This window comes from Marmota flaviventris, chromosome 2 (genome assembly GCF_047511675.1).
Source record: "Marmota flaviventris isolate mMarFla1 chromosome 2, mMarFla1.hap1, whole genome shotgun sequence".
NCBI lineage: Eukaryota > Metazoa > Chordata > Mammalia > Rodentia > Sciuridae > Marmota > Marmota flaviventris.
Genome location: NC_092499.1, coordinates 15,733,364 through 15,753,302, shown reverse-complemented (window position 1 = coordinate 15,753,302; position 19,939 = coordinate 15,733,364).

Below are 19,939 nucleotides of genomic sequence, written 5' to 3'. Positions count from 1 at the left end.
GCCTGCGGAAGGGACAGGCCAAGGTGCAAAGCCAGGTTGCTCCCTGCATGCCACTCCACACAGTGATTTGAGCGGAGATCCCACTGATAAGCAAACACACTAACAAGCCCTCAGATAAACCCAGAGATGGAAAATTCACATTTTCTCTTTATAAAGGTACTTGGAAATCAAGTGGGAAAGAAAAGAGGAAAGGGGGGACCAGGCAAAGTGGGGAAGTAAGGGATTTGGAAGAGAGAGGGCTCAGCAAACTGGGTTGGGAAGAGAAAGGGCACAAGACAGGTAGTCAGTCCTCTGGTTGGGAAGAGCCATGTCAACAGAGGGACTCATGAGGCTTAGCTTCTTTTCTTACATATGGTCCTAGAATGTGTCTCCCCTTCAACATGCAGAACGCCTTGGTAAAGTCTTCTACATACAAATAATAATGTTAATAATATGTGATGGGTGGGTGATTCCACCCTGGGGCCATGTGATCCGGGTACAGCAGCAGTGGGGGAGGCGAGAAAATCTTCAGTAATCTGGAGAAGCACTAAGCCGGGAAGGATCAGGAAAACCTAAGCCACCACCCTCCCTCCTCACAAGAGCCCAGAAGGATTGGAAGAGCCATAGCTGGCTGTGACGGTGTGTGCGGCAGCATCCGAATCAATTTAGTTTGAATTTCAAAGGGAAAGGAAAAGCTAATATCCGAGAGAATCACATCTAAAAATCTTAGCATGTAGACATGGGCACCAACCTCCAGAACTGGAGGCAATATGACACATATTAGAGCCACTGACACTCACCCCACTACAGGAGCAAAATACAACAACCTGGGAAAACTCAACGTATGTGGAATCTGCATAAATACCAGGACTCTCTCCTGCTTCAAGAAGAAAAGGGCCAATAGAATTGGGCCATTTTGGGGAGATGGACCAGGAGAGAGCAAAAAGCAATTTGGAAGGGGGTTCAGAGTCCTGCCACCCTCTGTTGCACTTTAAAGCAGGGGAAAAGAGAGAGTGGAAGGTGAGGTCTTGGGTAGGAGATGTCCTTCCAGTCAGGTTGGGGCTCCAGCAGGACAAGGAGAGAAAACGGATGCTTGGGTTGTGTGCACTTCCTGAAGGACCTTTACGGTGGTGAGATTGATTTTCTTAAGAGATCCAAAATAGTTTAGGTAAAACGGAGGATTTATTGACTCCAATAAATTAAAAATACCAAGGGTTAATGAAGTTTTTAGACTCAGTAGGATTCATGAACTCAAGCCATGTCCCCGTCTCTGGGCTCCACTACCCTCCACTCTAGTTTTGTCCTTGGGCTCTGTGTGGTGCCAAGATGGCTGCGAATCACTCAGCACATATTTTTCATGTTCACTCCACTTCATTCAACTTCCTGATGGACTTTGGCCCTGTCTTGTATTTATCTCCTCTCTGACTTCATATCATCCTAGACTTCTGCTTTCCCAGTCCCCATTATATGGGTCTCCTTGTTCCTCAAACATTACAAACAACCTCAGGGTCTTTGTACTTGCCACCCTCAAAACTTTCCACACCTCCTTCAGGCCTTTGCTCCAATGTCACCTTCTCAGGGAGGCCTGCTCGTCTTAGAATTGAACACACACTGATGCACACTCTCTGCTCCCTATTGCCACCTCCCATCATATTTTATCCAGAGCACTATTACCAAAGAAATAGATCAACAGTATGTTGGCCTTCCTCCCGCTCACACCAGTAGGAAGCAAATTCCATGAGACCAAGGACTTTTAACAGTCCTGATCACTGCTGCATCCCCAGGCCCGAGAAAACACGTCTGGCCCATAACAAGTGCTCAATAAATCACTAAGTGAATGAATAATGAGACCACGGTCTCCAGACCTAGGAAGTGAATGGGCCCCACTCAAAAGCCAGTGATTAAGGTCAAGGGCAAGCAGTCCCCGGGTACTGGAGGGAAGGGTGACATTGACAAGAGGGTGACTGGCAGCTTGGCCTCCAAAACAGATGTCCAGCTTCCCCCCCTCCCTGCAGCACACGCAACCCTTTCCTCTCTGGCTTTTACCTCTGATTCACAACGGGAGCTTCCCGAAGCAATTCCCCCCTGTTAACGTAGCCCCTCTGCATGCATATCCCGCTCTTCCCAGTGTCAGCCCTGGGAGCAGGGCGAGAGCTGAGTCCTGCCATCACCCAGCAGGGCCCCGGGTGGATGGGGATGTTTCAGTCTTGCCCAATCAACCCTAATGCCCCTGTTCCCTCCTCCCCTCCTTCTCCCTTCCCTTTATGCCTTTTTACATGACAATCAATAAAGGCCAGGCTTTGGGGATATTATCAGAGCCCTGATTGCAACCTCTAACATTATAATCCACAGGGTTGCGAGGAGCATTAGTACATCTCGGATAAATTAATTCAGTGTATAAGTAAGCGCTTTGAAGCCGGGCACATCGCTCGGCTTTTGAAGCTTAAGCCCTGTTTAGATTACTTGATTAAAGTGGGTCCAAAGCCTCGGTGATCAATATATTTTGCTTAGGAGCAGTGTTGCTACAGAAGCAGATTTAATTGCGTCCGTGGTGCCTGTGTTGCAGGTAACTCTTTAGAATATAATGAGATATTACAGAGCCAAAAACCAAGGGCCGGAGCAGGGAGGAGGGACAGTCATTCAAGTTACCACCCTGAGAACGCAGGGGACCCATATTTGCAGGATGTGTGCATAAATAATCCCCGAAAATGAGAAACTGGAAAAAATGAAGATGGCAATCGCTGCTTATAAAATCTTGGCACGTGTGACAGTCATCTGGCTGTTTTAAGGGTGGATTCCTGGGTTGAGACCGAGGGAATCTATCAGGTCCTAATAATGCGACATGTTGAGGATTACAGGCTGGAACTTCATCAAAGTCATCATGGTTAATGAGGGGGTTGACCTGCCCATCCCCATGAGGCAGGAGGCATGTGATGGGCATCTCTAATATCAGGGACAGCCCCGAGTGTCAGCAGTGGGTGGACAGGGGTCTAGTGTGGCCGGAAAGAGAGGAAGAAATACGTGACAGTCCTCCAAGTTCTACTCCAGGGCTCAACATTTTTATATTTTATTTTGTTCAATTGCTAAAGCCATGCTATTCCACAGATGCCACTGTGCCCATTTTACGGGGTGGGCTGGCAGGGAAGGAGGCAAAGTCAGAGTTTGGGTTTCCCTGACTCTCAAAGCCGTTCTTTCTCAGCTTGGGTCTCCATTCAGTCCCTAACTACCCTCATAAACATTTGCAAGTCATTTAAGCAATCTGAAGCTTACTTTTCCCGACTGCAAGAGGAGGGAGATCCTAAAGTTCTCTCTGAATCAAAATCTTGGGTCTGGAATAACTCCGGGAGTCAGAATCATCTTTGATCTTTGCAATGTCCAGCAGCCACGGGGTGGGAGGCAGGCTTTTCAAACTCTGTTTGTCCATCGATCCAGCAGATCATGATGCCCACAGGACTCTGGGGCAGCACCAAATGAAATGTCAGACAAAGGAGACCTCTGACAAGGTGTAAATGCTACACATGAGAATTTTATTTGAAATATTCCAATCAGATGAGCCCAGATCTCCTTTCCTTTAAAGGAGTAGGAAACTATGACATCATGCCCACCCAGGGGATGTTCCATAGCCACAATCCAAAGACCAGCTGGTCATGGAAAGGAGCCCACGACCCTCCACAGCAGCAGCTCCCTCCGTCTCAGGTGTTCTCTGTCCTCCAAGATTCCTGGAAGGTGCATACTTCAATTCTAAAGGCTCTGCATGAAACCCGGAGACTCTTGTGCCTTTTTCTAAATCAAGCCCAAATGCCTTGGGGACAGGGCTGGGAAAGGAGCAGGGCATGAGGAGAAAGACCACCAACAAGCAGCTGAAGAGAGGCAAGCTTTCCAGCATCTTCCCACGGAGGTGGGTACCAGACTTCCTTCACAGCTTGACGCAGCTGATAACGTGGGGGCTCCAGAAGCCTCCATCCCTTAAGTTTCCATGTGAAATATTTTTATTTATGTTACAACAACATGACACAGCGCCATATGCCCATGAATCAGACCCAGTATAGAGTCTGCCGACTCGCCTCCCAGAGGCGCCGAGCTGAGAACAGGTTGAAAAAACCCAGTAGAGGGCACACACTGAGAAGCGGGCAAGGGGCCCACAGCATTTGCTTTTTGCCTTCTCAGGTGGGAATCGGGGAGCAAAGAGTGTTTCCTGAGATCTCATTTGCTCGCATTCAGTGTCTGAAGAACATTTAGTTTGGCCATCATACACCTGAGTCCCCTTCCAAAATTGGGAATGCTCACCACCGTTTTGAATTCCATAGATGGGTGGTACCATTGCTTCTTACTCTAAAAACTGAGATTGACAGCCTTTCCCAGCCTCCCTTGGAACAAGGATATGGGTACATGACATCAGCTCTGCTCATCAGATGCACCCAACCAGACTTCAAATCCAGGGCTAGCAACATGAGGATGCAAAGAGAGTAGAAGTTGCAGCAAGATGGTGATAAGGGTGTGATGGTGCCTGGGCCAGGTGGTGTCCATGCTGGTGGTGCTCAGTAGTGGTAAAGGGTTAAGGGTTGTCCTCCAAGTCAGTGCTGCAGCAGGACTGGGGTGCTCCTGGGTTTTGCCTCAGCCAGCTCTCTAGCCTCTCCACCAATTCTGTGAGCTCCCCTTTAATGTATCTCACTGAGGTTTGATGTGTCCCCAAAGTTTGTGTATTGAAAACCTAATGTTTTCAAAACCTTTAGGTGGTGGGGCCTCAGGACAGCAATGGTTCCTAGGTTCTGCCTTCAGGAATGCTTTAGTGTGGAGGTTATGCACCGCAGTAGGTTAGTTATCACCAGAATGGGTTGTTATAAGGCTGAATCCAGCCCCGCCTTTGCTCTCTTGCCCTCTCTCCCATGATACCTTGTCCTTCCACCTTCCACCATGGAATGACACAGCAAGAAGGCCCTTACCAAATGCAGCCCCTCCATCTTGAACTTTCCTGGCTTCCAACACCATAAAAATGAATACATGTCTATTCATGATAAATTGCCCAGGCTCAGGGCAGCACAAAAACGGACCAAGACACATTCCTGCGGTTTATACTTCTGTGGCTTCCTCTTAGCAGCACCAGCAGGTGCAGAGCCGAAGTCAGAAAGCTGGGATTAAGTTCTGGATCCACTCGATCTCAGTGAGAGGGAACAGTTAAGCTCTGTGAGTCTCCTCCAGCCCTGACATGCCATGACAGGTGAGGAAAACCGCAGCTCAGGGGCAGCCTCTAGGTTGCCACTCGGGGCTCAGTGAGAGCTCTGCTCCTTGGTGAAGTTACTTAACTCATGAAGCCTCGGTTTCCACCTCTGTAAAATGGAACCCATTGTACCTATGACATCAAGTTCAGTGAGTATCAAAGGACATAACCATGGAAAGAACCTAATAAATACCAGGTCTACGTCAGCACAGGAGTGGATTTACACAGAGCGGTATCCTGAACGTTCTTTCTAGAGTGCGCACCTGTGAAACGAGTTAGGCTTTCAAGCTTACTTAAACCAATAATGTGCAGGCTGCCCACCCAACATCTAAGGTACATTCTGAGGCTGATAGTAATTTTTCATATTTTTACCTCTTTTGAGCTTTTTGTTCAGCCTGTTTCAGGATGATGCTATAGCAAATCACCTTAGATGTGGCAAATTATAAACAATAAAAATTTATTTCTCATGATTCTCTTGGCTGGGAGGTCAGAGATCAAGGCAGCAGTACATTTGGTGTCTGGTGGGGGCCCACTTCCTGTTCATAGATGGTGTCTTCTGTGTTCACATACGGTGAAAGGGACAATGAGCTCCCTGAGCCTGTTTTATTTTATTTTATTTTTTTAGCAGCACTAATCTGACTCACAAGGGGTCTACTACCAAAGCCCCCCCCTCCTAATACCATCCCCCTGTGGGGTAATGATTTTGACCTGTGAGTTGAGGGGACACAGCATTCAGACCATAGCATACCTATGCAGAGGAAATACTCCTATCCCTGTTTTGGAGAGTGGAAAGCCAGGGCTTAGAAAAAAGTGACTCACCCAAAGTCAACTAACTTGGAAGGGTAGGACAGAATTGGAAACCCAGGTGTCTTTATACAGAAACTTGCCAACCACCTCTGCCAAGGTGTGGGTCCCAAACAAGCAAAACTATTTTTTGCTGACAGATGTTTTCCTGGAGCCCTTGGTGCCTAGTCACAGGTAAAAGCATCTCCACTCCTGGACTTCCCAGCCTGTGAGCAGGCAAGTCCCCTGGTTGACTCAGTTAATTTGAGTTGGTGTTTTTCACTTGCCACCAACTGGTAGAGAATTACCACCATTAATATTGTCTCATTTTATTTCTTCCATTTGACAGCCATGCACAGTTATCACGATGTGCCAGGGACAGTGACGTGCCCTGAGAGACAGTGATAGATCGGGCACAGTCCCTGCCTTCAGAATGCAGCCACCCCATGAGCTGGGGGTTGGCAGGTGCTCCTGCTTCTGTTTTCTAGACTTGGAAACCCAGACTCAGAGAGACTGAAGGACTTTGCTCAGGGTCACAGCGTTTTAGTGGCAGAGCCAAAGGAAGAACCCAACAGAGAATTTTCTACAGAGAACATTAATTCCCTCCTGGAGTCCACAGCTGACAGAGGGGGAACGGCTCCACCTCTAGTCTCCAGGGTTGTCTCTCCCTTTAGGAATCCAATAAAGGCTGAAAGAATAAATAAGTTCCAGAAGGGCTGAGAGGAGCTCACATGAATGATGAAGCCAGAATGAGTTATTATGGGGCAAGTCAAAGAGGCTCACATCCCTAACCTTTAGAAATTGACTTCACTGGAGGCAACCACTGTGTTCTTCCCATAAAGCATCTCTGCTACTTCGGTCAGAGACAGAACAAAGGGACAGGCCAAACTTTATTCTGTTCTCATTTAGTGGGTCTTATATTTCAAAGGTTGTGTTTCCACCTCCCTCAAGAAATAGGAACCAAATGCCTCAGAGGCAATAATCAGGAAATGGAATCCCTTGCAGGATAGAAGGATGAGTAGGGGAGAAAAGAGATTTGCTCCTGAGGTGAGTCAAACGAGCTCATAAATCCCCTACGTGGATGCTTTCCTACGACCCCAGAGGTAGTACCTGTAGTTGAGATGAGAACAGAAAGGAGGAGGCCACCGCACAAAGACAGCACACTGTCCAACTGTTGCCATGGTAACAGCACCTCCCTGTGAAGCTCAGAGGAGGAACCTGGTACCCCACCATTTTCTGCCTCACGGTCTGAGAGGCAGCCTCTGGGTCACAGGGAGAACTGGGGTCAGAGCTGCCGAAATGCCAGGTTGAATTCTGTCCTGAGGTCCCCTTATTTCCCTAAGTGTCATCCGAACTCCTCTGTCCCTTCTCCAAACTTTTCCAAACATTATTCTCTCCATAGAAGTCTCCTTTCTTCTCCCTCCCAGAAGCCAAATTAGTGACTGACTTCTCAAACTTATTACTTCCCAGAATAGCAGAACTGGACGGGGACTCCGGTGTCATCTATTTCAAACCCATCTCTGTTCTTCAGAGAGCAGGAAAACTTTGTGTATCACGTGACTTGCCAGCTTCCAGGTCCCTGCCACTCTGTGATGTGGACAATCTATGACCTACATGGCTCCCATTTTTCATACCATCAATGAAGTCCCATCTCCTCCTTCTTCTCTCATCAGGTCTCCTTACTGACAAAAAAAAGAGAAGCCAGGACCCCGAGACGTCCCTCGCCCACACTCATCCCTGTGCTCTTTGCCAGGGGGGCATCCATGGCGATGTTTTTGGAAAGGAAACCAGGTGAAGAAAGACATCTTGGACAAGAGCAGAGAATTACGTTTTCAGAGTCTCTGAAAGAACTCTAATATTGGAGAGTTAAGAAAGATAACAGCATCATTTATTAGAATCAGTTTTAAAACATTTCAAAATTTAAAACTCTCCCTCTATCCCAAGGTTTTTCACAGAACAACTCTTTCCAGGTCTCCCTTCTCCTTTATGTTATCCATAAAACACCTGGAAACAGAGTGACTGGCCAGCCACATGCTCAGTGGGCCTGAAGTGGCACCCCCTTTCTCCACAGAAAAGCCCTCTTCACCATGGCTGATTTTAGGACTGTCAGCAAAAGAGTCTCTGCAAAAGAGTCCAATGCAGATAAACTTCCAATTTTTGTGTTGCCCTGTTTACTTGGCCACTGGCTGAGAAGATTCCAGCCCTCCAGGTCCTGGACACCCCCTTACTAGTTTTTCACAAACATATCCAGTATAGTACTTTGTAGAAATGTGCAAACAAGGCCTCTGGCCTGGAGCTGGGCTTCACAGAGACATTTACATTTTTAAGATAAGTTACCAACCGGGCTCCATGGTAACAGCTGGCAGGGGGAAGAAAGAAAGGGGAGAAGAAGCTCTCCCCTTCTCAGGTGTTGTCTTTGAAGAGTTAACTTGCCCAAAACAGTGAAAGAATAAGCTGCTTTTATGTGAACTTCTGTAGACTGTGAACTTCTGAGGCCCTCCCTTACATGCTGGGTATAAAATTCAGAAACTCCCTAAAACTGAGGTTCAGGGGATTAATTGATTACAGCAAAAGTTGTGCCCTCTGAACCTAGCTGCAGCCAAATAAAACTGTTTCCTGCTATCTTCGGTGCCTTGCCTTGTTTGTCCCTACAACAGGCCTCAGTCTTGGGAACTTTCCACAGAGAGACTCTAAGAATCCATGCAACATGGTCTGAAAAACTCCAATGGGGCCTCTTTCTAAAGATAAAACCCATCCTTGTTTACCTCTGTGGGCTAAGCCTGTGAGCCTGAAAGGCCAAGAAGCTCCGACCAGTGGTACCTGTGTATTACCATCACCTGGATGCTTGTAATTTATTTTTTAACTCCTCAGGAGATTCCCATGGGCAGCTGAGGCTAAGCCCATTGCCCTAGGGGTTAGAAATGGTCCCTTCATTTCTCAGTAGATGATAAGGGAGGATTAGGGGGTCAACGCTCACTGGTCAGAAGCCCCCATTTACCACCTATAAGCTTTGCAACAACTCTGCCTACAGTGAGAATGATGCACTTGTATCTATAAATTGTGAGAAGGTTACAATGTGACAGATAATGCTTATTCGTTTTTATTATATTTTATTTTTATACATTTGTATTAATATATTTGTGTTTTATAAAAATAACAAATTGTAAAGAAATAAACATATGCATTGTATTTAAAATTTCATAATTTTTTATCTTATTTATGACATGCACACAAATAAATAAGCCCATATATGTAAATTAGTGAGGAAGGAACGTGCTGTGGAGTTGGGGCTGAGACAAGGAAAAGCACAGCGCTGTGACGTGAAATACCTTTTGCAGCAGGGGGGACAGAAGGTCTGGGACAGCAGGTGGCAAGTTCTACAAGACAGAGAGACTGCAGCATCCAGGCCGCAGGTGGGTTCCGCACATGGGAGGGACACTGGGACCTTTCTCATGTTGTAGCCCTGGCCCCTGGCATGGTAGATCCTCAGCCACCCAGATCCAGAGGATGTGGCCTAAGCAGGAAGATCCAGGCTCCCCACCCTCCCAGGAGAGACGGAAAGGAAGGCAGTTCCTGAAATCCAGCACCCCCATTTGTACCTGGTCCATTTTCTCCCTACTCAATTATCTACTTTTTAATTTTAATTTTTTATTGAGGTGAAATTCACATAACATAAAAGGAGTCATTTAAAGTGAACAATTTGGTGACATTGAGTACATTCAATTTATTGTGTAATCACCACTTCCAACTCCAAAACGTTTTCATCACCCCCCAAAAAAACTCTTTTCCATTAAACAGTTACCCTTGGTGTTAGTCGGCTTCCAGGTGCCCTAAGAAGTCGGAAGTTCATGCCTGCTACTGAGTGAAAAGTCTGTCCCCCACCAGGGGTACACACTTGGGTCCTGAAACATCACCAAAGCACAGAAGCACCAGGTGGCAGACCCAAAGCCAGACTCCCAATGAAAGCTCTGCTGTTCCTCTAACACCTGCGGGGAGGGCAGATGTCCCTGAGTCAAGGCCCCACAGCCCCAGGATAAGGAGGAGGTGACACCAATTCACCCCATCCCCGGCTTCTAACTGTCTGCCTTCCATGCCCGTCTCTTACCAGCAAGGACCCAGCAAGGCACATCCCAACATGCAACCAGCCACCCCCTCACCAGCCCTGGGGTCACATTCAGGCAACCGAGGACAGGTGAAAAACAGCCCCCATGGAAGGATGGGCTGAGTCGGTCGGAGACTTAGTGGCCTTTCTTTTAAGTGCCCTGGGTCCCTACAGCCCTGTCTTTCTTGAGGGAAGAAGGCAGCAGACCCCTTAGTTATCATTAGACTTGAGAAAATCTTTTGGTGGAAGGTAGTTCCAGACTCCCTTCTTTAGCAACAGCTAGATTGGGAGGTTTCTCAGAGGAGAGGACCAGATCCTATTTACCTTTACATTTCCTAGCGCAACTATTTATTGAATTTAATTTGGGTATCGAATTAAAATTTGATAATCTTTTAAAAGAAAGGCACTTAGAAAGTAGAAATGCAATATGGAAAAGTGTAAAATAAGATCAAGAAAGGATATTAGAGATGCCTGATTCAGGCATGGCAGTGACTGGACAAGATCAGATTTCTGTTCCTGTTCCCATGATAGACATTAGTAGTCATTGCTGCATTTCTTCTTGTGGTAGACATTAGTAGTCAGCCATAGACATCTTTCCAACCATTCAGATTCATTTCTGAACTAAGATCCCAAAATGTTCTCAATACAATGCCCTACTCTGGTAGAGTTGATATTTGAGTTGACACCTAACCTGTTCTTAATTTCTTATTTTGAGAGGAGGAAACTTGTACTCAGAGACTTATACATTGGTTGCAGGCTAGTTCCAGTATTTAGATCTTCTGGTGACTGAAATAGATTTACACTGGTTTCCAAATCTGAGGGTCTCATGGGGCAAACAATTGTTAAAATGGGTGGAAATAGCAGGTGCCAAGCTATTGTTTAGAACACCTGAGTGACTTTTGTTTACTCAAGAAAAAAATCACAACCATCCATATGTACCCCATAACATCATGTTGCAAATCTCAAATATGCATAATATAATTTATTTTAAAAGGAAAAAAAATAAAAAATTACATTTTGGGTCTGGTGTAGCATGTTTTCAAAAGCAATAGGTGATCACTGTAGAAAATATAAAAACACTTGAATGAAAAGCTTCTGTAATCCCACCTCCCCAAGATCACCAATGTTAACAGTTTGTTCTACAATTGTTTTCATATCCTGGGGGTGGGGTGGGTGGAGCAGGCAGGTATGTGTGTATGCAAATACATACATAGTTTAGCAAAATTGGTATATATGTGTATGTATACCCACTCACTCACTCACACACATGTATATCTTTGTTGTTAAGGGATTTGGGCTATGCCTGACATTGCTGCTGTTCATACACTGATACAGCAAGATGGGTCGGAATACAGCTTCAAGCATCAGGGAACAAGCCAGATGCAGGCTACTGCCTCGACCTTTGATACCGTTATAATCCCTTTCAACAGCCAGTGAGTCAGAATTACATCTTAACATATTATTGCTTTATCCCATTAGCCAAGGACATTTTAAAATATAGCCATCACTTTATATCCACCAGAGATTGGGTCCAGGTCCCTGCTTGGATACCAAAATCCACAGATGCTTAAGTTCATTATATAAAACGGCAGAGTATCTGCATACTACACACATCCTCCCATATTCATTAAGTCATCTCTAGATTGCTTGTAACACCTAATGTAAATTCTATGTAAATCATTGTTCTATTGGAATCTTTAGGAGATGATGAAAAGACAAAGGTTGTGCGTGCTCAGTACCAACGCAGTCTTTTTCAAATACATTTGAACAAGGTTGGTTGAATCCAAAGATGTAGGGACTAGGAATGTGGACAGCCGTTTATATTGGTGTTTTAGTCAGCTTTTTTGCTGCCGTGACTAAAGGATCTGACTAGCATATTTGTAGAGGAGAAAAGGTTTATTTAGGGGCTCATGATTTCAGAGGTCTCAATTCATAGACAGCAGGCTCCATTTCTCGGAGGTCAAGGTAAGGCAGGACATCATAGTGGAAGAGTGTGGCAGAGGGAAGCAGCTCACACGATGATCAGAAAGCAGAGGGGAGAGAAAGAGAGAGAGATCTCCACTTGCCAGATACAAATATATCCCCAAAGCCACACCCCCAATGTCCCACCTCTTCCAGCCACACCCCAACAGCCTTAGATTACCGCTCATTTAATCCCACCAGGTAATTAATTCAGTGATTGGGTTAAGGCTTTCATAACCCAATCATTTCTTCTCTGAACTTTCTTGCATTATCTCACGTGTGAGCTTTTGAGTGACACCTCACATCCAAAATGATATTGTGGTATGTATGTGAAAAGCAGAGCTCTTTCATCTGGCACATTAGCACAACTCTTTAGACGGATATTTGTCGATATGCATCAAAAACTTTGAAAATACACATTTCCTTTGCTTTTGCAATTCTAGTGAGGGAGATTGTTTTAAGGAAATTGAGCATACACAACCAAAATGTACACAGAAGGATTCATTATGATAGTAAAGAATTACAAATCATTTAAATATCCAACAATGTGATGGAACACAACACAGCCGATAAAAACATATCCAATAGAACATGTAAGATATATGTTTGCAACATATTGCAAAGTAACAACCTGCAGATTACAAAGGAGTAGCCAGGACAATTTTATTATCCCGTGTATAAGAATGCATCTGAGGAGGTGCATTGACACATACGTGTGTCTATGTGTGCGAAGCTGTAGGTACCTGTATTAAATGAACAGCTTTCTCATGAATAGCACGGTGAGATTTTGGATGAGTTCTTTTCCTTGGGTTCTCCTGTGTTTATCATCTTTTCATCAATGAATATGTATTTCTTCGGTAATTTGAAATTTAAAAAATGTTTTAAAAAGCACCAGCCCATTTGCCACCTGACAGATGGGAAACTGCTCAAGCACAGAGAAAAACAATTGCTTTTGAGTTTTAAAATTAAAGTTAATACTGTTTAAAAAATCAGATTTGAGTCCAAAAAGTGAGCTATGGACAAGTTAATCAAGATGTCCCTGTGGTTTTAAAACTCTAGTGTAGTTTTCAATAAATATCACGAAATTCAACTCATTTGTTTGCCAAAATGAATGCTTTTAAAAACAAAGTCTTTAGATTCCCATGCACGTTGTTTTAAATGAATGCCTCAGCTTTTCCGTCATGCCCTGTCGGGGGGCTCTTCTCTGTGAAGGCCCCATTTGCTGTTTGCATCAGGCCAGCTTGTGGGCAATTGTCTCTAAAACCTGTAAAATACCTAACAAAGTGCGGTTAACTGAAAACCTTAATTAATCAGACATTTTTGGCTTTGGTGTTTAGGAGAAAGATCAAGGGGAAATAAAATATGAAGTGTCAAAAAAAAAAAAAAAAACCCACAACTGCTTAACGTGGTGTGTGTGCTTCATGCCTGCCTCAATTAAGAAACCTTCAAACACAACTAGAAGAAAATGAACATTGCCCACCATCTGAGCACCTCAAGTTAACTCCTATTTACATTTTTGTGCACGTGCTACCAGTCACAACTGCATGCACTAGACACACACACATACGTGCATACACGTACGTGCCTGGTAGCAAGGGTGACTGCTGGGATGTTCCTTTACACTTGGAAGTTTGTAACTGGAGAAATAATATTTAAAATATGTCAAAACACATAGTGTCTGGAGGTGGAGACATCATTTCTCCTTTGAAGCAGACTTCTATAGTTTTTAGAAAAAGGCTCAGTTACACAAATGGGAAAGACCTACTTACAATACTGAGAGAAAATGGCAGGGTCACCATGAATATGACCTGGGTGGTTTGGTCTGACACGTTGACATGGTTCCTAAAGGAAATGGGCTTTTCTTTGCCCTGACTGTATCCTTCGTGAGTTGGAGAAACAAGTTTTTATCTGAATGTAATTTGGGGTTAAGCTGTTGGCGTTTCTTATGACACTCTAAAGGTTTACGGCTGACATCTGCTGTTCCTGCTTTCCTTAGGTCAGAGATGTCAGCTCCGACCCCTGGTGTCCTTGTGTAGGTGGTGTTTTTGTGTCCAGGGGTGTTCTCTGGGTGTGGGGTGTTTCCCCTGAAGGAAATAGATCTTCCCTCTTTCAATCATCCTGGGTGGGCGCGAGGGTCAGCTCTTGGACCAGGGAAAGGCCATCTTGTCTCATTAGGCTGAAGCAGGGCTGGGCTGGTCCCTGCTCTGGGGGCTCCTCCCATGCTACAGAGTTGAATGAGCTTGACTTTGGGCCTGTGAGTCCCAAAGAGATGTAGAGTCCTCAGTTACAAAGTTATTCACTGCACTGGACTCTTTTTTGAGCAAGTATACCCCCAAGCTTTCAGCAAAAATTTTTCTAAATGTCTGAGCTGGGATGTAGGTGGATTTAAGACAGCTAAGGAGCAAGTGAGCTGGCAAAGAGAGCTGTTCCCTCAGATAGCAGGAGGTGACCCACAGGGCTTCAGAGCTGCACCACAGCCAAGTAAGAGCTTCTGGAGGAAGTGAGTGTAAGCAGGTCAGATTTGTGAGATGGCTGAACATTGCCTAGCACTCCAGAATGACCTTGGATAGCAACTGAAAGAAAAACAAATTCCCTGTGATCTTTGAGGTGGAGAGTCTGGAGTCATTTTAATTTGGACATAAAAGAAGACATGAACTTATTTTATGCTCCAGCCAGGAAGTAAGTGGCATGCACTAATAATATGCATATTCTTATTTATAAAAAGGAAGAGAGGGCATAGGGTACATTGTGTTTTGTAACTTGATTGTTTCACTGAAGAATATATTATGAAATTTTTTTTTCTATAGCACTAATACTCTTAAACAAGATTGTGGCTAGTACATGTTCTAATGCCTGTATGTAACTCCATCTATGTAACCAGTTCATTTCATTATCATTATTGTAAAGTGCTACTGTGATGAATATCTTCATTGCTTTTTTTTTTTTCCTAGTAAATCTTTATGTGCATGGCCATATATTTAGACTAAAATTCTGGAAGCCAAATTCCTAGGTCAAAGAATAGGTACTTTCAACTTTTTTTGCCACATCATCCTGCCCAAAGACTGTGTTTCCATCAGCAGCCCTGAAATTTCTGGCTGTTAGTACAATTTGAAAAAAAAAAATTTTGCAACTTTTGATGGTAAAATAGAAATGGCATGCCTTGGCAGTGGTGTTCATCTACCTGCACGCAGGCAATCAAAGGGTTCATTCTCTGTGGAGAATTCAAAAAAACAGGAGTGAGACCTACTAAAATTGGTCTGTGTTTTATTAGCCTCACACAACAATGTTACTAAACATTGTCTGTGATAAAGACGCCTTCAAAATATAGATTTTGGCCTCAGAGCTAAACAATTGCTTTAGTTATTTTGAGTTTTAATAAAATAGACATAATCTTAAAATTAATGCATTTTTTTCAATTGATCAAATTAATGCATTTCTATTACTTATCCTCTAATATAAATTATATGTTATCTGGGAGTTCAGTTGGGAAATCCAGGTATGTGGTCACCTCTAGTGCTGGCCACTAGTGGAGTGGCCTCTCAGATTTTTTTCAAGATTGAGTTTGTGATGGCTTGAAATGATTTGAATTTCTTTGGGGCACAGTTCACATCCCCACCCAGGTGGTTCCACAGATGGTTGTGTTTAAAGAGAAATTTGAAATAAACAGTGATTTGAAATAAATAATGACAGCATGGTGATTGCTACAACAAAAACACGGAGTTTGAATGACCTCATCTGTGGGACCACTTGAATTTTTTTATTTATGTCCAAATTCAAAATGAAATGAAGCACAAACCATGAGGTGTGGTAGTTTAATTCTGAAAGTGCAAATTTCAGTTCATGCCTGAATTACTGAATTTTGACGGAATTTAAAAAGGCAGTCATGAAGAGTGAAATTTGTTCATCTTTGATTGTTTGAAAACTAAAGAACCTGTCAAAAAAAAAATAAAACATTGCAGAACGATCATTACTTACTAGGTAATTATTTTCCTAAAATATTATATTCATGCTAGGGTCTAAATGCCAGTGTCTCTCTAAAATTCATATGTTAAAGTCCTAACTCGAAAGGTGATGGTATTAGGAGGTAGGGCTTCTGGAGGTGTTGGTCGTGAGGGTGGAGCCCCTATGAATGAGATTAGTGCCCTTGTTAAAGAGGCCTCGAGAGAACTCCCTTGCCCCTTCCACCTCTGAAGACATAGTGGGGGGCCCTATCTAAGAATCAGGAAATGGCCTTCACCAGACACCAAATCTGCCAGCACCTTGATTGGACTTGTCAACTTTTAGAACTGTGAGGAAGGATTTCTGTTGTTTACAGCTCTCCAGTCCATGATAGTTTATTAAAGCAGTCCAAACCGACTAAAGCAATTGATCTATAAACAAAGGGACCAAATTCAAACCGTTAAGTAAATAAAAAACTGTTCAATAGACAGACAGTTGTGCCCTCTTTCTTTCTTTCTGGTTCTATAATAAATATTTTTTATTTATTTATTTTTAAAAATTTTCACTTACACATACAAAGTTCCATAAAATAGAATCCAATGTCTGCATTTCTCCTTTGGCCATTGTCATTTGTTTCATTTCTGATTATTATTGAAATGCTTTTGTCACACAGAGGAGGGAGGGGAGTAAAGGAATGATCTGCTCCAGGCAGGACGGGCTATATAAATTTAATGTCTGATGCAGGGCCCCTTGTTTGAAAATGAGTAAGAATTTCAAGATGGTGACAGTAATGCATTAAGCCAAGTGGTGGCCCTTCTGAGAAGGGACCTCAGCAAATATTCAGGTCTCACACCCATGAAGCTGGCCCTGGCTCCAAGCGTGGGGTATTCTGGGAATGCCACTGAGTCCTGATTGGTTCCCTTTCCTGACTACAGGTGAGGCTGTCCAACCTCCCGCCCCTCCGCTCAACTCTCAGGAAAGAGCTGCTGCCCGGCAGGATGGCTCCAAAGCTCTCTGGGTTCTCTTCCTTCACAGACGAGATCAGATTCAAGTTCCCAGCCCACCCCAAAACACCAAGACGGCCACGAATCTCTGTTCACCAGAGAAGTTCACTTCCCAAATGGCCCATGCCCAGATCTTCGTGAATAATGATCATTTTACCAAATGCATTGCTCTTACTCAACTGTCTGGAAAATATGGATTGTTGGGTAGTTCTTTTCTTGCCTGTGATCTCTTTGGGACCAAGATTTATGGTGAAACAATACTGGGCCAAGAGAGGTAAAATGTGGCCGGCTACCTCTTTATATTGCAAGAAAGCCCTCGGGGTGTCTTAGAGGTCACAGACTGCAACTGTTTGAAAATGAAGTCACCATGATAAGGGTTAGAAAGTCATACTCATGTGTATCAGGCTCCATGTCTGCGGGTTGGGTGTGGCTAGAGCATCCTCCAAGGGTCCTTTGTGTTTAAAGTCTTTATCCCCAGAGTAGCACTGTTAGGAGATGGTGAAACCATTGGGAGTCTTTAGGTCACTGGGGGCATGTCCTCAGAAGGTAGTTCGTGGGGGATTCCTTAGTAGTTCTCCCCAGAGCCTTTTCATAAAAGCTTGAGTTCGGCTCCACCCAGCCTCTCTGCTTCCTGTCTTGAGATGTGATCACTTTTCCCACCAAAGGCTCCAGCCATTGCCATTCACCGTTTGCCATGAGGTCCTGGACAGAACTGGGCCAAAACTGTGAGTTCAATAAACCTTTTATCTTTATTAAGTTAGCTGCCCCAGGTATTTCATTATAGTGGTGAAGAGCTGACTAATACAGTTTCCTAGACACAAGAAGAAATCAAAGAAGCACTATCCAGGGTTGAGAGGGCTCCTTATCCCATGGGCAGGGCAGCACACCTCAGGAACAAGCAAAGACTCACAGGAGAATGAGAAGAAGGAGAAGGGAGGAGAGGTATGTGGCCTCCTCGATGCCCCAATTTGATAGGAGAGGCTGTAAGAGACTGAACATCCCTTGGCCTTGACACTCCTGTCTATGAAAGGAGCATCAGTAAAATGTTCCAAGCTTGATAGGTCGCTAGTATGAAAGCGCTAATAAAAACCCACTTGTGATGCTTAAAGTGCATCTGACACCAACTGAAGTCATACAAAGGAACGTGTTTCTAGGGCCAGGAGTAAATGACCCATGGCTTTTGCCAAGAGGCTGCCAGAATATTTCTGGGAAAAGAATCTTGTTTTTGTTCACATAGAGAAAATGGATCAACTCCTAAAAGCCAGAAGTCCCTCATGTGCTGGATCAATGGCTGCTGGTATGCCTGTTTGGAGCTGGTAAGAAGTTAAATAGGGATTTCCAAGATTTGTAATTGTAATTTAAAATAAGCCAGTGATGCAAATGAAGCTGACATTTAACTCCAAGTGGCTGACTGTGAATTGTGGTCTCTGGGTCCCACCAGAACCACATGCACACAGACCCCTGTGCATCATTGCCCTGCTCAGTATTTTGAGGACGTGGCCTTTCTCGGGCCTACGCCTGTGGTGGCATACAGGTGGAGGGACTCCACTTCAAGACCAGCATTCCTCTAGTATCTGGATGAATAGCCTCCTGCTGCCCTGGGTGGGGGGAGGATTTCTAAGAGTTCTGCTCCAGGCCAAAAATCAGTATTCCAGGGGCAGCCCTTACAGACAGATGAAGGTGGCATGACCCAGGCTCCTTTCTCGGTGAAGTTAATAGCACAGCTTTTAGGACTGTCCTGACTATACTACCAAATACCGTGAGACCTTGGGCAAGTTACATTCTAAGATTCACATTCTTTGTCAATAAAATGAGTGTAATAATAACATCTTCTTCAGCATTTAGCACACAGTAAGTACTTAATAGTGGCTAGAGAAGCCAGGTGCAGTGGCGCACACCTGTAATCCCAGCAACTCAGGAGGCTGAAACAGGAGGATCGCCAGTTCAAAGTCAGCCTCAGCAAAGCGAGGTGCTAAGCAACTCAGTGAGACCCTGTCTCTAAATAAAATACAAAATAGGGCTGGGGAGGTGGCTCAGTGGTCAAATACCCTGGTACCCCTCAAAAAAACATGGTTAGAGAAAAGTAATTTTTTTCATTGAAAACTATAACAAAGAGAGTGTACTTAATGCTACTGAACTGTATGCTAAAAAAGGTGAAAAAGGCAAATTATATGTATGTTATCACCTTAGAACTTTTTAATTAAAAATGATACCATGGTGGAATAACAGGGATTGGATTTATCTTCCTGCTTAAACAACTAAAATCATGGACAAAACATCAGGAGTACTTTTTTTTTTTGGTAAAAAAACGACAGGTAATAGAGAAGGTGATTTCTTTTTTCTTCTTCTTCTTCTTTCTTTATTTTGGCACTAGCGATTGAACTCAGGAGTGCTTTAACCATTGCTCTCCATCCCCAGCCCTTTTAAAACACATTTTATCTAAGTAGACAGGGTCTTGCTAAATTTTTAGGGTCTAAGTGGCTGAGGCTGGCTTTGAACTTGCAACCCTCCTGCCTCAGCCTTCTGAGTCGAGTCGCTGAGATTACAAGTGGACACCACCCAGCCCATCAGAGATGGTGATTTCCGAGAGAAGGAAAACAAGCTAGGGCAAAGAATTTCCAAGCCACAACCCAGAGGAAGAACCCAAAGAAGGTTTGATGGTCTTCCTGAGTTAAGGATCCAGGGTTGAGAATCTGAGAAGCCCGAGGCAGAATTCACAAGGCAGAACACCCAAGAGAAGAGAGCTGTGTGCAGAGGAGAGGGTTACGAAGAGGGCAACTAAAGGTTTGCAGAAGGCTCCCCTGGATTGAGTACTGACCTCTGCATTCATGTGAGAAAACCCGGTGAGGCTGGAGAAACAATCAACAAAAGAAGCAGGCCAATAAATCCCCCTAGCTTCCTTGGGGCCAGGAATAGTTGGTGCTCCCACCATCCAGAATGGAAGAGTGCTGT